The sequence below is a fragment of the Scophthalmus maximus genome, chromosome 1 (genome assembly GCF_022379125.1).
Source record: "Scophthalmus maximus strain ysfricsl-2021 chromosome 1, ASM2237912v1, whole genome shotgun sequence".
NCBI classification, from domain to species: Eukaryota; Metazoa; Chordata; class Actinopteri; order Pleuronectiformes; family Scophthalmidae; genus Scophthalmus; species Scophthalmus maximus.
The window spans coordinates 30,503,165-30,520,948 of NC_061515.1; the positions used below are offsets into that span (position 1 = coordinate 30,503,165).

General features: G+C 44.0%; 1 long non-coding RNA gene across 2 annotated transcripts; it reads right to left on the reverse strand.

Moving 5' to 3' along the window:
* Positions 1-15,789: 15,789 nt before the first annotated feature.
* Positions 15,790-17,647, reverse strand: LOC124850464. Of its 2 annotated transcripts, XR_007031305.1 has the most exons (4): positions 17,494-17,647; positions 17,328-17,385; positions 16,480-16,597; positions 15,790-16,353 (listed from the first exon to the last, which is right to left on the reverse strand). It is a non-coding gene; the product is annotated as an uncharacterized LOC124850464 (long non-coding RNA). The 2 variants fall into 2 exon arrangements; XR_007031304.1 differs by lacking the exon at positions 17,328-17,385 and having other exon boundaries at positions 17,451-17,647.
* Positions 17,648-17,784: the final 137 nt, after the last annotated feature.

Here is a 17,784-nt window from a genome sequence, read left to right on the forward strand (position 1 = left end):
GACAGACCAGAGTTACTGGTTTGAGGATTTAGATTTAGCACTTTCATGTTGATGGTTCACAAAGACGCTGATGTTGGTTTTCTGATTATTTTTTTCCTCCACAGGATTCAAACGTCGTCGTCCTGCAGTTAACACGTGTGCAGACGCAAAACATTTTAAGGTTCAAGGAGCAGGAGACGTGCTATCAGTTCCCAATGATATTTATTTAGAATTACAATTATACTGGAGCAGGAGAAGGAGAGAAAACTAGCGGGGCTAAGGAAAAGGGTTTTATTTCACAATACTTAAACCACTAACACATTTGAAAGTTCACAGGACAGTTCACAAAATACGTTGTTGAGTCTGGATGGTCCAGATCCAGCAAAGCAGCAGTTTGGCACTAGGTCTGCAATAAAGAGATAAATGTGAGCATAAAGACAAAAATGATTTATAGTAACATGAGGGAATAACCCTACTACATTAACTATGCAAGTTCAATGTACCTTGCTCAATGTGGGGCGCTGATTGGTGGCGACACCTGAAGTGTCTGCTGGTCGCCTGCTCAACAGGGAGCGACGAGGATGAATCTCATCTTCAACCTGAGGCTGGTAGAGCATCTGTCAACATCCACCGGGACAAAGTTTCACTTCAATCTAATGTACAGATGAATCAAATGAACCCACTAAGCCTTACCTGCAGGGTGCTGTTTCTGGGTCCACCTACAGAGGGCAGTGTTTCCCCCCTCGACTCAGCCGTCACACAGTGATCGTCACTGGTAATAATAATAAAACATTTCATAGTAGTTACTGTTGTAAGATATTACCAAAGCTTTGGAGACGGCTGTTTATCATTTCGTGATTGACGGTGCCTTCACAGCAGCCGACTGTCTTTCAATGACACGCCATGAAATCAAGAATGAGTTGGTCTCTGTTCTGTTTTCACGGGTTCTCGACGCCGCAGAGAGAAGCAGCAGCTCAGTCTGACAAGACGACACTCTGGCAGATCAGAGGTCGCAGGTTCAAGTCTTATGAGACTCTGTGAATTCATCAAGTCCAACAGAATGTGAGGAGGATGTCAGAAGCTACGAGAGCAGTTTAAAGTGAAGGAGAGACGGTGGCGCAGAGGTCGCAGGTTCAAGACTTCTGAGACTCGGTGGTGTGGAGGGTCGTCTAGTCCTGGAGACGCTGGTTCAACCCCGTCACCGGTCGGACCGGTTGGTGATTTAACTCTTATGAGACTGTGAATAGATCGAGTCCAACACCTGTGGTGAAAGTCAAGAACTCCAAGAAGAGTCTGATCCCAATGCTCATGTTGTTAGAGGAAGGACAGGTGGATCAGAGGACCTGGGTTCAAATCCTACATGATCATATTTATTAAATAAGCGAAGAGTCAAATGCACCAGCAGAGATAACTGGAATGGGAAGAGTTCTCGATGGCGCAATGGGTTTGTCTGCAACCGCAGAGTCGACATCTCCGAGAGACGCCGGTTCAAACCCAGACCCAAAGAAGTCACACTGTCCATCTAAGAATTGAGTCTTATGAGACTCGTTGAACTGATCAAGTCCCACGGACCGATTGAAGAGAGAAGAACTACGAGAGCAGATGAGAGTGAAGGAGAGACGGTGGAACAGAGGAGAAGTCTGAGAGACGCTGGTTCAAACCTGCACCGGTTGGAGACAAGTCACAGATGAGAGGTTGAGAATCTGACTGTTTAATAATTATAACACTCAAAGTGAAGAGACAATATCACCAGGAGAGCAGCTCAAGCAGTTACTCTTTGGTTAAGATTCAGCCAGTCCAGAGTGGCTGGTTCAAATCCCCCTGCTTACGTGTCTGAAATGTGAAGTTGTTGTGTTTTTTTGGGTGACTTGTTGTGACACAAAGACACGAAACAAATCCCTGTGTGACAAATCACTGTGACAAATCACTGTGACGTTCCACCCCAAAAACACAAAACAAATCACTGTGTGACAAATCAGTGTGACGTTCCACCCCAAAAACACAAAACAAATCACTGTGTGACGTTCCACCCCAAAAACACAAAACAAATCACTGTGTGACAAATCACTGTGTGACGTTCCACCCCAAAAACACAAAACAAATCACTGTGACAAATCACTGTGTGACGTTCCACCCCAAAAACACAAAACAAATCACTTTGTGACAAATCACTGTGACGTTCCACCCCAAAAACACAAAACAAATCACTGTGTGACAAATCACTGTCACGTTCCACCCCAAAAACACAAAACAAATCACTGTGACAAATCACTGTGTGACGTTCCACCCCAAAAACACAAAAGAAATCACTGTGTGACAAATCACTGTGACGTTCCACCCCAAAAACACAAAACAAATCACTGTGTGACAAATCACTGTGTGACGTTCCACCCCAAAAACACAAAACAAATCACCGTGACAAATCACTGTGTGACGTTCCACCCCAAAAACACAAAACAAATCACTGTGACAAATCACTGTGTGACAAATCACTGTGACGTTCCACCCCAAAAACACAAAACAAATCACTGTGTGACAAATCACTGTGACGTTCCACCCCAAAAATACAAAACAAATCTGTGACAAATCACTGTGACGTTCCACCCCAAAAACACAAAACAAATCACTTTGTGACAAATCACTGTGTGACGTTCCACCCCAAAAACACAAAACAAATCTGTGACAAATCACTGTGACGTTCCACCCCAAAAACACAAAACAAATCTGTGACAAATCACTGTGACGTTCCACCCCAAAAACACAAAACAAATCACTGTGACAAATCACTGTGTGACGTTCCACCCCAAAAACACAAAACAAATCACTGTGACAAATCACTGTGTGACAAATCACTGTGACGTTCCACCCCAAAAACACAAAACAAATCACTGTGACGTTCCACCCCAAAAACACAAAACAAATCACTGTGTGACAAATCACTGTGACGTTCCACCCCAAAAACACAAAACAAATCACTGTGACAAATCACTGTGACAAATCACTGTGATGTTCCACCCCAAAAACACAAAACAAATCAGTGTGACAAATCACTGTGACGTTCCACCCCAAAAACACAAAACAAATCACTTTGACAAATCACTGTGACGTTCCACCCCAAAAACACAAAACAAATCACTGTGACAAATCACTGTGACGTTCCACCCCAAAAACACAAAACAAATCACTGTGACAAATCACTGTGACGTTCCACCCCAAAAACACAAAACAAATCACTTTGTGACAAATCACTTTGTGACAAATCACTGTGACGTTCCACCCCAAAAACACAAAACAAATCACTGTGACAAATCACTGTGACGTTCCACCCCAAAAACACAAAACAAATCACTGTGTAACAAATCACTGTGTGATGTTCCACCCCAAAAACACAAAACAAATCACTGTGACGTTCCACCCCAAAAACACAAATCAAATCACTGTGTGACAAATCACGGTGTGACGTTCCACCCCAAAAACACAAAACAAATCACTTTGTGACAAATCACTGTGATAAATCACTGTGTGATGTTCCACCCCAAAAACACAAATCAAATCACTGTGTGATGTTCCACCCCAAAAACACACGTCACAGCAGTTACATCGGTAAATTTCCACCACTGATGAGCAAGGACCCATCAGTGGTTTATAACATTTCCAATTGAAACATTCACAATTGTGCAGCACAGAACAAATCTCTTTAATGTGTGACATTAGTTGTAAACTCTTGTTTCTCATGTGGAAACTAAATACGACTTCCCGTGTCCTCAGGTTCCTTCTGGAGGAAACCAGACTGACTGCTCGTCCTGCTCCACACAACCTGTGGATCTTCTGTGACATGCTGGTTGGTTCCACGACGGCGACTCCGTGGGCCCTGTGCGGCCACAAGTGAACTGAAGTTGACACTTATTGAAAAAGAATGACAACTTTTTACTTCCTGTTTTGATCCGTGATGTTTCAGGTCAGAACCCGTTCAGTGAAGCTCCACATTCAAACCTTCACGTGAAAAACAATCTCTTCTGATGTAGTTACCCAGGGTCAAGTGAGGTCAGACCCCTGATGAAACACTGCTGGAGGGCGGAAATTAATAGAATGACACAATAACTACATTGATTTAATGTGAATTATCAAATTACATTACACTTGTCACTTTAAAGCATCATATGAAAACATGTGTAATGTCTCAATAGGACAAACATCTCGTACAAACAATTGACAATAATATATAAAGCACTTTTCATTCATTTACCTCAAGGGAATAATAATAATAATATATAATAATATATACAATTTTTAAAGCACTTCTCATGAACCCAAAGCGCTGGTACAAAACAAATCAAGAAAACAAACAGGAAAAAAAGTGTAAAGGGGGGGCAGAGGGGGGGACACAGGGCAGAGGGGGGGGCAGAGAGAGAGGGATGCTGGGCAGGGAGGGCAGAGGGGGGGGCAGGGGGATATGCGGAGGAGAAGGTGGTTTTTAGGCGTGACTGAGGTGGTGAGGGAGTCAGAATCACGGATCTCTTGGGGAGGGAGTTCCACAGCCTGGGAGCAGCCCTGGAGAAAGATCCGTCTACAAAGACAGTTTGGTTTTGGGGGTGGAGAGGAGACCGGCAAGGGAAGAGAGAAGAGTTATTGAGGAAATACACAAGTACAGAAACAACATAAAATCTATTCTTCTACATCTGATGATTTCCCCCCTCATTGCCAAGACCAAGATTCTGTCTGTTACGATTTACATTTAATTTGTTCCTATGACCAACAGACAGACGACTAGAACGACTGACAGTGGAAATTAAATGAAAATCATACTACAGACAGAATTATGGTCTTAAAAATTATATTTTAAAATACATATATTATAAAAAATTGCTACTTATAGTAAAAAGATTAAATCATGAACAAATAGCTTGTATGATATGAATGTTTATTAACAGTTAATATCACATCCATTGTGTTACAGTAACTGTATCCACATGTCGTGTTAAAGAGAAGCTCAACCAGAATGTGGATCATAGAACACATTTAATTTATGTTCTACGATTCAATTCTTAGAAGATTTTTTTGGGTTTGATCTAACTCACTAACTCAATTGCAGGAGGAGAAACCTCCAGTCCAGAAACTACAGGTACTCCCACAAGAACGACAAAACCACCAACAGATCAACAGACGGACCAACGGACCGACCAACAGACCAACCAACGGACCAACCAACGGACCAACCAACGGACCAACGGACCAACAGACGGACCAACGGACCAGACCAACGGACCAGACCAACGGACCAGACCAACAGACCAGACCAACAGACCAGACCAACAGACCAGACCAACAGACCGGATCAACGGATCAGATCAACAGACCAACGGATCAACAGACCGACCAAAGGATCAACCGACCGACCAACGGATCAACCAACAGACCGGATCAACGGATGATCAACGGACCAACGGATCAACAGACCGACGGACGGATCAACAGACCGACCAACTGACCAACGGACCGACAGACCAACCAACGGACCAACAGACCAAACCAACGGACCAACCAACGAGCCAACCGACAGACCAACAGACCAGACCAACAGATCAGATCAACAGACCAACCGACGGATCAACGGACCGACTGACCAACGGACAGACCAACCAACGGACCAACAGACGGACCAACAGACCGGATCAACGGCTCAACAAACGGACCAACAGACGGACCAACAGACCAACGGATCAACAGAACCACTCACCTACAGACCAACCATCACACAGACTGACAGAAGAATTAACTGTGCAATGAACAGAAATGCTCTGTTATTGTTTTTATGTAAAGAATGATATTTTCCTAAGAAGCTACTTTCCATACAACACACTGGATGTCAGGATATTAACGGTGGTAATCATCATTCATATCTTTACAAACTATGTTTGACGGACCAACAGACTGACCAACAGACGGACCAACAGACGGACCAACAGACCAACGGCTCAACAGACGGACCAACAGACGGACCAACAGACCGATCAACGGATCAACAGATCAACGGATCAACGGACCGACCAACAGACCAATGGATCAACAGACCCACTCACCTACAGACCAACCATCACACAGACTGACAGAAGAATTAACTGTACAATGAACAGAAATGCTGTTATTGTTTTTATATAAAGAATGATATTTTCCTAAGAAGCTACTTTCCATACAACACACTGGATGTAAGGATTTTAACGGTGGTAATCATCATTCATATCTTTACAAACTATGTTTGACGGACCGACAGACGCACCAACAGACGGACCAACAGACCAATGGCTCAACAAACGGACCAACAGACGGACCAACGGACCAGAACGACGGATCGACAGACCGATCAACGGACCCACTCACCTACAGACCAATGGATCAACAGACCCACTCACCTACAGACCAACCATCACACAAACTTACAGAAGAATTAACTGTACAATGAACAGAAACGCTCTGTTATTGTTTTTATGTAAAGAATGATATTTTCCTAAGAAGCTACTTTCCATACAACACACTGGATGTCAGGATATTAACGGTGGTAATCATCATTCATATCTTTACAAACTATGTTTGACGGGCCGACAGACGGACCGACAGACGTACCGACAGACGGACCGACAGACGGACCGACAGACGGACCGACAGACCAACGGACCAACAGGCGGACCAACAGACCAACTGCTCAACAAACGGACCAACAGACGGACCAACGGACTGGATCGACAGACCGATCAACGGATCAACAGATCAACGGATCAACAGACCCACTCACCTACAGACCAAACATCACAGACTGACAGAAGAATTAACTGTACAATGAACAGAAATGCTCTGTTATTGTTTTTATGTAAAGAATGATATTTTCCTAAGAAGCTACTTTCCATACAACACACTGGATGTCAGGATATTAACGGTGGTAATCATCATTCATATCTTTACAAACTATGTTTGACGGGCCGACAGACGGACCAACAGACGGACCAACAGACGGACCAACAGACCAACAGACCAACAGACTGGACCAACGGCTCAACAAACGGACCAACGGATCAACGGATCGACCAACAGACCAACGGATCAACAGACCCACTCACCTACAGACCAACCATCACACAGTCTGACAGAAGAATTAACTGTACAATGAACAGAAATGCTCTGTTATTGTTTTTATGTAAAGAATGATATTTTCCTAAGAAGCTACTTTCCATACAACACACTGGATGTCAGGATATTAACGGTGGTAATCATCATTCATATCTTTACAAACTATGTTTGACGGACCGACAGACCAACGGACCAACAGACGGACCAACAGACGGACCAACAGACGGACCAACAGACCAGACCAACAGACCAGACCAACAGACCAATGGCTCAACAAACGGACCAACAGACGGACCAACGGACCGGAACGACAGATCGGCGGATCGACAGACCGATCAACGGATCAACGGACCCACTCACCTACAGACCAATGGATCAACAGACCCACTCACCTACAGACCAACCATCACACAAACTTACAGAAGAATTAACTGTACAATGAACAGAAACGCTCTGTTATTGTTTTTATGTAAAGAATGATATTTTCCTAAGAAGCTACTTTCCATACAACACACTGGATGTCAGGATATTAACGGTGGTAATCATCATTCATATCTTTACAAACTATGTTTGACGGGCCGACAGACGGACCGACAGACGGACCGACAGACGGACCGACAGACGGACCGACAGACCAACGGACCAACAGGCGGACCAACAGACGGACCAACGGACTGGATCGACGGATCGACAGACCGATCAACGGATCAACAGATCAACGGACCGACCAACAGACCAACGGATCAACAGACCCACTCACCTACAGACCAAACATCACAGACTGACAGAAGAATTAACTGTACAATGAACAGAAATGCTCTGTTATTGTTTTTATGTAAAGAATGATATTTTCCTAAGAAGCTACTTTCCATACAACACACTGGATGTCAGGATATTAACGGTGGTAATCATCATTCATATCTTTACAAACTATGTTTGACGGGCCGACAGACGGACCAACAGACGGACCAACAGATCGACCAACAGACCAACGGATCAACAGACACACTCACCTACAGACCAACCATCACACAGACTGACAGAAGAATTAACTGTACAATGAACAGAAATGCTCTGTTTTTGTTTTTATATAAAGAATGATATTTTCCTTAGAAGCTACTTTCCATACAACACACTGGATGTAAGGCTATTAACGGTGGTAATCATCATTCATATCTTTACAAACTATGTTTGACGGGCCGACAGACGGACCAACAGACGGACCAACAGACGAACAGACCGGACCAACAGACCAACGGCTCAACAAACGGACCAACAGAACAGATCAACAGACCAACGGATTCACCGACCGACAAACGGATTAACCAACAGACCGGATCAACGGATGATCAACGTACCAACGGATCAACAGATCGACCGACGGATCATCAGACGGATCAACAGACGGACCAACGGACCGGAACGACGGATCGGCGGATCGACAGACCGATCAACGGATCAACGGACCCACTCACCTACAGACCAATGGATCAACAGACCCACTCACCTACAGACCAACCATCACACAAACTTACAGAAGAATTAACTGTACAATGAACAGAAACGCTCTGTTATTGTTTTTATGTAAAGAATGATATTTTCCTAAGAAGCTACTTTCCATACAACACACTGGATGTCAGGATATTAACGGTGGTAATCATCATTCATATCTTTACAAACTATGTTTGACGGGCCGACAGACGGACCGACAGACGGACCGACAGACCAACAGGCGGACCAACAGACCAACTGCTCAACAAACGGACCAACAGATGGACCAACGGACTGGATCGACGGATCGACAGACCGATCAACGGATCAACAGATCAACGGACCGACCAACAGACCAACGGATCAACAGACCCACTCACCTACAGACCAAACATCACAGACTGACAGAAGAATTAACTGTACAATGAACAGAAATGCTCTGTTATTGTTTTTATGTAAAGAATGATATTTTCCTAAGAAGCTACTTTCCATACAACACACTGGATGTCAGGATATTAACGGTAGTAATCATCATTCATATCTTTACAAACTATGTTTGACGGGCCGACAGACGGACCAACAGACGGACCAACAGACGGACCAACAGACCAACAGACTGGACCAACGGCTCAACAAACGGACCAACAGACGGACCAACGGATCAACCAACAGACCAACGGATCAACAGACCCACTCACCTACAGACCAACCATCACACAGTCTGTCAGAAGAATTAACTGTACAATGAACAGAAATGCTCTGTTATTGTTTTTATGTAAAGAATGATATTTTCCTAAGAAGCTACTTTCCATACAACACACTGGATGTCAGGATATTAACGGTGGTAATCATCATTCATATCTTTACAAACTATGTTTGACGGACCGACAGACCAACGGACCAACAGACCGGACCAACAGACCAGACCAACAGACCAATGGCTCAACAAACGGACCAACAGACGGACCAACGGACCGGAATGACGGATCGGCGGATCGACAGACCGATCAACGGATCAACGGACCCACTCACCTACAGACCAATGGATCAACAGACCCACTCACCTACAGACCAACCATCACACAAACTTACAGAAGAATTAACTGTACAATGAACAGAAACGCTCTGTTATTGTTTTTATGTACAGAATGATATTTTCCTAAGGAGCTACTTTCCATACAACACACTGGATGTCAGGATATTAACGGTGGTAATCATCATTCATATCTTTACAAACTATGTTTGACGGGCCGACAGACGGACCGACAGACGGACCGACAGACGGACCGACAGACCAACGGACCAACAGGCGGACCAACAGACCAACTGCTCAACAAACGGACCAACAGACGAACCAACGGACTGGATCGACAGACCGATCAACGGATCAACAGATCAACGGACCGACCAACAGACCAACGGATCAACAGACCCACTCACCTACAGACCAACCATCACACAGACTGACAGAAGAATTAACTGTACAATGAACAGAAATGCTGTTATTGTTTTTATGTAAAGAATGATATTTTCCTAAGAAGCTACTTTCCATACAACACACTGGATGTCAGGATATTAACGGTGGTAATCATCATTCATATCTTTACAAACTATGTTTGACGGGCCGACAGACGGACCGACAGACGGACCGACAGACGGACGACAGACCAACGGACCAACAGGCGGACCAACAGACCAACTGCTCAACAAACGGACCAACAGACGGACCAACGGACTGGATCGATAGACCGATCAACGGATCAACAGATCAACGGACCGACCAACAGACCAACGGATCAACAGACCCACTCACCTACAGACCAAACATCACAGACTGACAGAAGAATTAACTGTACAATGAACAGAAATGCTCTGTTATTGTTTTTATGTAAAGAATGATATTTTCCTAAGAAGCTACTTTCCATACAACACACTGGATGTCAGGATATTAACGGTGGTAATCATCATTCATATCTTTACAAACTATGTTTGACGGGCCGACAGACGGGCCGACAGACGGACCAACAGACGGACCAACGGACCAACAGACCAACAGACCAACGGCTCAACAAACGGACCAACAGACGGACCAACGGATCGACCAACAGACCAACGGATCAACAGACCCACTCACCTACAGACCAACCATCACACAGACTGACAGAAGAATTAACTGTACAATGAACAGAAATGCTCTGTTATTGTTTTTATGTAAAGAATGATATTTTCCTAAGAAGCTACTTTCCATACAACACACTGGATGTCAGGATATTAACGGTGGTAATCATCATTCATATCTTTACAAACTATGTTTGACGGACTGACAGACGGACCAACAGACGGACCAACAGACCAACGGACCGGATCGACGGATAAACAGATCAACGGACCGACCAACAGACCAACGGATCAACAGAACCACTCACCTACAGACCAACCATCACACAGACTGACAGAAGAATTAACTGTACAATGAACAGAAATGCTCTGTTATTGTTTTTATGTAAAGAATGATATTTTCCTATGAAGCTACTTTCCATACAACACACTGGATGTCAGGATATTAACGGTGGTAATCATCATTCATATCTTTACAAACTATGTTTGACGGACTGACAGACGGACCGACAGACCGACCAACAGACGCACCAATAGACGGACCAACAGACCAACGGACCGGATCGACGGATCAACAGATCAACGGACCGACCAACAGACCAACAGATCAACAGAACCACTCACCTACAGACCAACCATCACACAGACTGACAGAAGAATTAACTGTACAATGAACAGAAATGCTCTGTTATTGTTTTTATGTAAAGAATGATATTTTCCTAAAAAGCTACTTTCCATACAACACACTGGATGTCAGGATATTAACGGTGGTAATCATCATTCATATCTTTACAAACTATGTTTGACGGACCGACAGACAGACCAACACACCAACGGACCAACAGGCGGACCAACAGACCAACTGCTCAACAAACGGACCAACAGACGGACCAACGGACCGGATCGACGGATCAATGGATCGACGGATCGACAGACCGATCAACGGATCAACAGACAGATCAACGGATCAACGGACCGACCAACAGACCAACGGATCAACAGACCCACTCACCTACAGACCAACCATCACAGACTGACAGAAGAATTAACTGTACAATGAACAGAAATGCTCTGTTATTGTTTTTATGTAAAGAATGATATTTTCCTAAGAAGCTACTTTCCATACAACACACTGGTTGTCAGGATATTAACGGTGGTAATCATCATTCATATCTTTACAAACTATGTTTGACGGGCCGACAGACGGACCAACAGACGGACCAACCGGACCAACAGACGGACCAACGGATCGACAGACCGATCAACGGATCAACGGATCGATCAACAGACCAACGGATCGACCAACAGACCAACGGATCAACAGACCCACTCACCTACAGACCAACCATCACAGACTGACAGAAGAATTAACTGTACAATGAACAGAAATGCTCTGTTATTGTTTTTATGTAAAGAATGATATTTTCCTAAGAAGCTACTTTCCATACAACACACTGGTTGTCAGGATATTAACGGTGGTAATCATCATTCATATCTTTACAAACTATGTTTGACGGGCCGACAGACGGACCAACAGACGGACCAACCGGACCAACGGACCAACAAACGGACCAACAGACCAACGGCTCAACAAACGGACCAACGGATCGACAGACCGATCAACGGATCAACAGATCAACGGACCGACCAACAGACCAACGGATCAACAGACCCACTCACCTACAGACCAACCATCACACAGACTGATAGAAGAATTAACTGTACAATGAACAGAAATGCTCTGTTATTGTTTTTATGTAAAGAATGATATTTTCCTAAGAAGCTACTTTCCATACAACACACTGGATGTCAGGATATTAACGGTGGTAATCATCATTCATATCTTTACAAACTATGTTTGACGGGCCGACAGACGGGCCGACAGACAGACCAACAGACGGACCAACAGACGGACCAACAGACGGACCAACAGACCAATCAACAGATCAACGGATCAACGGACCGACCAACGGATCAAAAGACCCACTCACCTACAGACCAACCATCACACAGACTGATAGAAGAATTAACTGTACAATGAACAGAAATGCTCTGTTATTGTTTTTATATAAAGAATGATATTTTCCTAAGAAGCTACTTTCCATACAACACACTGGATGTAAGGATATTAACGGTGGTAATCATCATTCATATCTTTACAAACTATGTTTGGCGGACTGACAGACGGACCGACAGACGGACAGACCACCGGACCAACAGACCGGACCAACAGACCGGAGGATCGACAGACCGGTCAACGGATCAACGGACCGACCAACGGATCAACAGACCCACTCACCTACAGACCAACCATCACACAGACTGACAGAAGAATTAACTGTACAATGAACAGAAATGCTCTGTTATTGTTTTTATGTAAAGAATGATATTTTCCTAAGAAGCTACTTTCCATACAACACACTGGATGTCAGGATATTAACGGTGGTAATCATCATTCATATCTTTACAAACTATGTTTGACGGACTGACAGACGGACCAACAGACGGACCAACAGACCAACGGACCGGATCGACGGATAAACAGATCAACGGACCGACCAACAGACCAACGGATCAACAGAACCACTCACCTACAGACCAACCATCACACAGACTGACAGAAGAATTAACTGTACAATGAACAGAAATGCTCTGTTATTGTTTTTATGTAAAGAATGATATTTTCCTATGAAGCTACTTTCCATACAACACACTGGATGTCAGGATATTAACGGTGGTAATCATCATTCATATCTTTACAAACTATGTTTGACGGACTGACAGACGGACCGACAGACCGACCAACAGACGCACCAATAGACGGACCAACAGACCAACGGACCGGATCGACGGATCAACAGATCAACGGACCGACCAACAGACCAACAGATCAACAGAACCACTCACCTACAGACCAACCATCACACAGACTGACAGAAGAATTAACTGTACAATGAACAGAAATGCTCTGTTATTGTTTTTATGTAAAGAATGATATTTTCCTAAAAAGCTACTTTCCATACAACACACTGGATGTCAGGATATTAACGGTGGTAATCATCATTCATATCTTTACAAACTATGTTTGACGGACCGACAGACAGACCAACACACCAACGGACCAACAGGCGGACCAACAGACCAACTGCTCAACAAACGGACCAACAGACGGACCAACGGACCGGATCGACGGATCAATGGATCGACGGATCGACAGACCGATCAACGGATCAACAGATCAACGGATCAACGGACCGACCAACAGACCAACGGATCAACAGACCCACTCACCTACAGACCAACCATCACAGACTGACAGAAGAATTAACTGTACAATGAACAGAAATGCTCTGTTATTGTTTTTATGTAAAGAATGATATTTTCCTAAGAAGCTACTTTCCATACAACACACTGGTTGTCAGGATATTAACGGTGGTAATCATCATTCATATCTTTACAAACTATGTTTGACGGGCCGACAGACGGACCAACAGACGGACCAACCGGACCAACGGACCAACAGACGGACCAACGGATCGACAGACCGATCAACGGATCAACGGATCGATCAACAGACCAACGGATCGACCAACAGACCAACGGATCAACAGACCCACTCACCTACAGACCAACCATCACAGACTGACAGAAGAATTAACTGTACAATGAACAGAAATGCTCTGTTATTGTTTTTATGTAAAGAATGATATTTTCCTAAGAAGCTACTTTCCATACAACACACTGGTTGTCAGGATATTAACGGTGGTAATCATCATTCATATCTTTACAAACTATGTTTGACGGGCCGACAGACGGACCAACAGACGGACCAACCGGACCAACGGACCAACAAACGGACCAACAGACCAACGGCTCAACAAACGGACCAACGGATCGACAGACCGATCAACGGATCAACAGATCAACGGACCGACCAACGGATCAAAAGACCCACTCACCTACAGACCAACCATCACACAGACTGATAGAAGAATTAACTGTACAATGAACAGAAATGCTCTGTTATTGTTTTTATATAAAGAATGATATTTTCCTAAGAAGCTACTTTCCATACAACACACTGGATGTAAGGATATTAACGGTGGTAATCATCATTCATATCTTTACAAACTATGTTTGGCGGACTGACAGACGGACCGACAGACGGACAGACCACCGGACCAACAGACCGGACCAACAGACCGGAGGATCGACAGACCGGTCAACGGATCAACGGACCGACCAACGGATCAACAGACCCACTCACCTACAGACCAACCATCACACAGACTGACAGAAGAATTAACTGTACAATGAACAGAAATGCTCTGTTATTGTTTTTATGTAAAGAATGATATTTTCCTAAGAAGCTACTTTCCATACAACACACTGGATGTCAGGATATTAACGGTGGTAATCATCATTCATATCTTTGCAAACTATGTTTGACGGGCCGACAGACGGACCAACAGACGGACCAACGGCTCAACAGACGGACCAACGGACCAACGGACCAACAGACGGACCAACGGACCAACAGACGGACCAACGGACCAACAGACGGACCAACGGACCGGATCGACGGAGCAACGGATCGACAGACCGATCAACGGACCGACCAACGGACCGACCAACGGATCAACAGACCCACTCACCTACAGACCAACCATCACACAGACTGACAGAAGAATTAACTGTACAATGAACAGAAATGCTCTGTTATTGTTTTTATATAAAGAATGATATTTTCCTAAGAAGCTACTTTCCATACAACACACTGGATGTAAGGATATTAACGGTGGTAATCATCATTCATATCTTTACAAACTATGTTTGGCGGACCGACAGACGGACCGACAGACGGACAGACCAACGGACAGACCACCGGACCAACAGACCGGACCAACGGACCGGAGGATCGACAGACCGATCAATGGATCAACGGACCGACCAACAGACCAACGGATCAACAGACCCACTCACCTACAGACCAACCATCACACAGACTGACAGAAGAATTAACTGTACAATGAACAGAAATGCTGTTATTGTTTTTATGTAAAGAATGATATTTTCCTAAGAAGCTACTTTCCATACAACACACTGGATGTCAGGATATTAACGGTGGTAATCATCATTCGTATCTTTACAAACTATGTTTGACGGGCCGACAGACGGACCAACAGACGGACCAACGGACCAACAGACGGAGCAACGGACCGGATCGACGGAGCAACGGACCGGATCGACGGAGCAACGGATCGACAGACCGATCAACGGATCAATGGACCGAGCAACAGAACAACAGACCCACTCACCTACAGACCAACCATCACACGATTGACAGAAAAATTAACTGTACAATGAACAGAAATGCTCTGTTATTGTTTTTATGTAAAGAATGATATTTTCCTAAGAAGCTACTTTCCATACAACACACTGGATGTCAGGATATTAACGGTGGTAATCATCATTCATATCTTTACAAACTATGTTACATTGTTTGGTCTCATTCATCAAAATCCATGAATTATTCTCTGAATCATCATGTTAAAAAATGTTAAAGAAAGAAATGAAACATCCCTGGCTCCGCCCCTTTGTCCAGATCCTCTCTTTCTCCACGTTCAGGAGCAAATCATCCTGCTGACACACAAAGACAAATCTTTAACACCATAAATCTGCATTATGATTTAATACAATTGGGAGGGGATGTAGTGACTCTCTATGCCATATCCATACAAACTATGTGTTTATGATTAAATTCGTTACCTTGATATGAACCCAGGTGAAGGGCCCCGGTGAAGGGCCCCGGTGAAGGGCCAGGCAGGTCAACATCACTGAGTCCGTGTCTGTCTGATCATCTTCTTCCACACAGTTCAACATTCACCTTGATGGAAGACAGAAGGACGAGTTATTGAGATGCACAGGTCGAGAAGTAACAAATCAAAATGTCCTCCAGTAGGTTACATGTTTCCACCTGTTAAAGAGTTCCTGTGTCCATGTGCTTAAAAAAGACCTGAGAGCTTCAGTGCCCTCTGGTGGACACTACATGTCATCTGTTCATAATCCTGCTGACTAACACGCCACATGTCCTCATATTTAAGACCATGATTCTGTTAAGATTTTCATTTAATATAGATTTTATGAATATTGCATATATATTTCATAATTATTATATATATAAGGGCAGAAGAGAGGCTGCTGTCCGACCGACTGTAATCTTTAATAATTTGCAGCATTAATAAGAAGATGTCTCCTGCAGTGGACAGTTGCCTCTGCGGCCCTCACATATATAAAATATATATTATATCTGTAAATTAACTTCATTTAATTTTCCACTATCGTTTGTTTAGTGTTCAAAGAAATGAAGATCATACGACAGAGTTATGCTCTGAAAAATATGAGGAAAAATCATCTGACTTATTGCAATAGCCTCAGGAAGTGATATGTTCATAATAATATACAAATTGCTACTTTTAAATAATTTGTAATATTACCACATGAATTAAGTTCAGTTGATCGGTGGCGTTATTGTTTTATTGATTTATGATTTAACTGGTTGAGAACAGAGGAGGAAACAGCTTCTTTGAAATAACGCATGATTCAAGTCACTTCACCTTCAGTCTTCACAGTGAAGGTTCGAGTCTCCTCTTCTTCAGGACCCACGTGGTTCACCTGGTGGAACACAAAGGGTTGTTAATGGCGTCCACACACACACACACACACACACAGTAAAGTACCTGGACGCCACAGGTGAGGTCGTCGTCCGGTCGTTTCACTCACTCGACACAAATCGTCTCGACAGTTCGTTGTAACTTGACAACTTGTGCATTAACGAGGTTCACAACGTTCAACGTGTTGAACCGTGAACTGGACTCGTGTCTTCTCGTATCTTCTTGTATCTTCGTGTCTACTCGTCTCGACTCGTGTCTTCTCGTGTCTCGGTTCGTTTCCTGTGCGCTCGCGCCGCGAGCTGCCCAAACTATATCAGTGCGCAGGGCGGACGCTGATTGGCTGCCCGAGTCGGCCCAGGTGCTGCCACTGTAATCAGGTACCACCAGCTGCTAATCAATT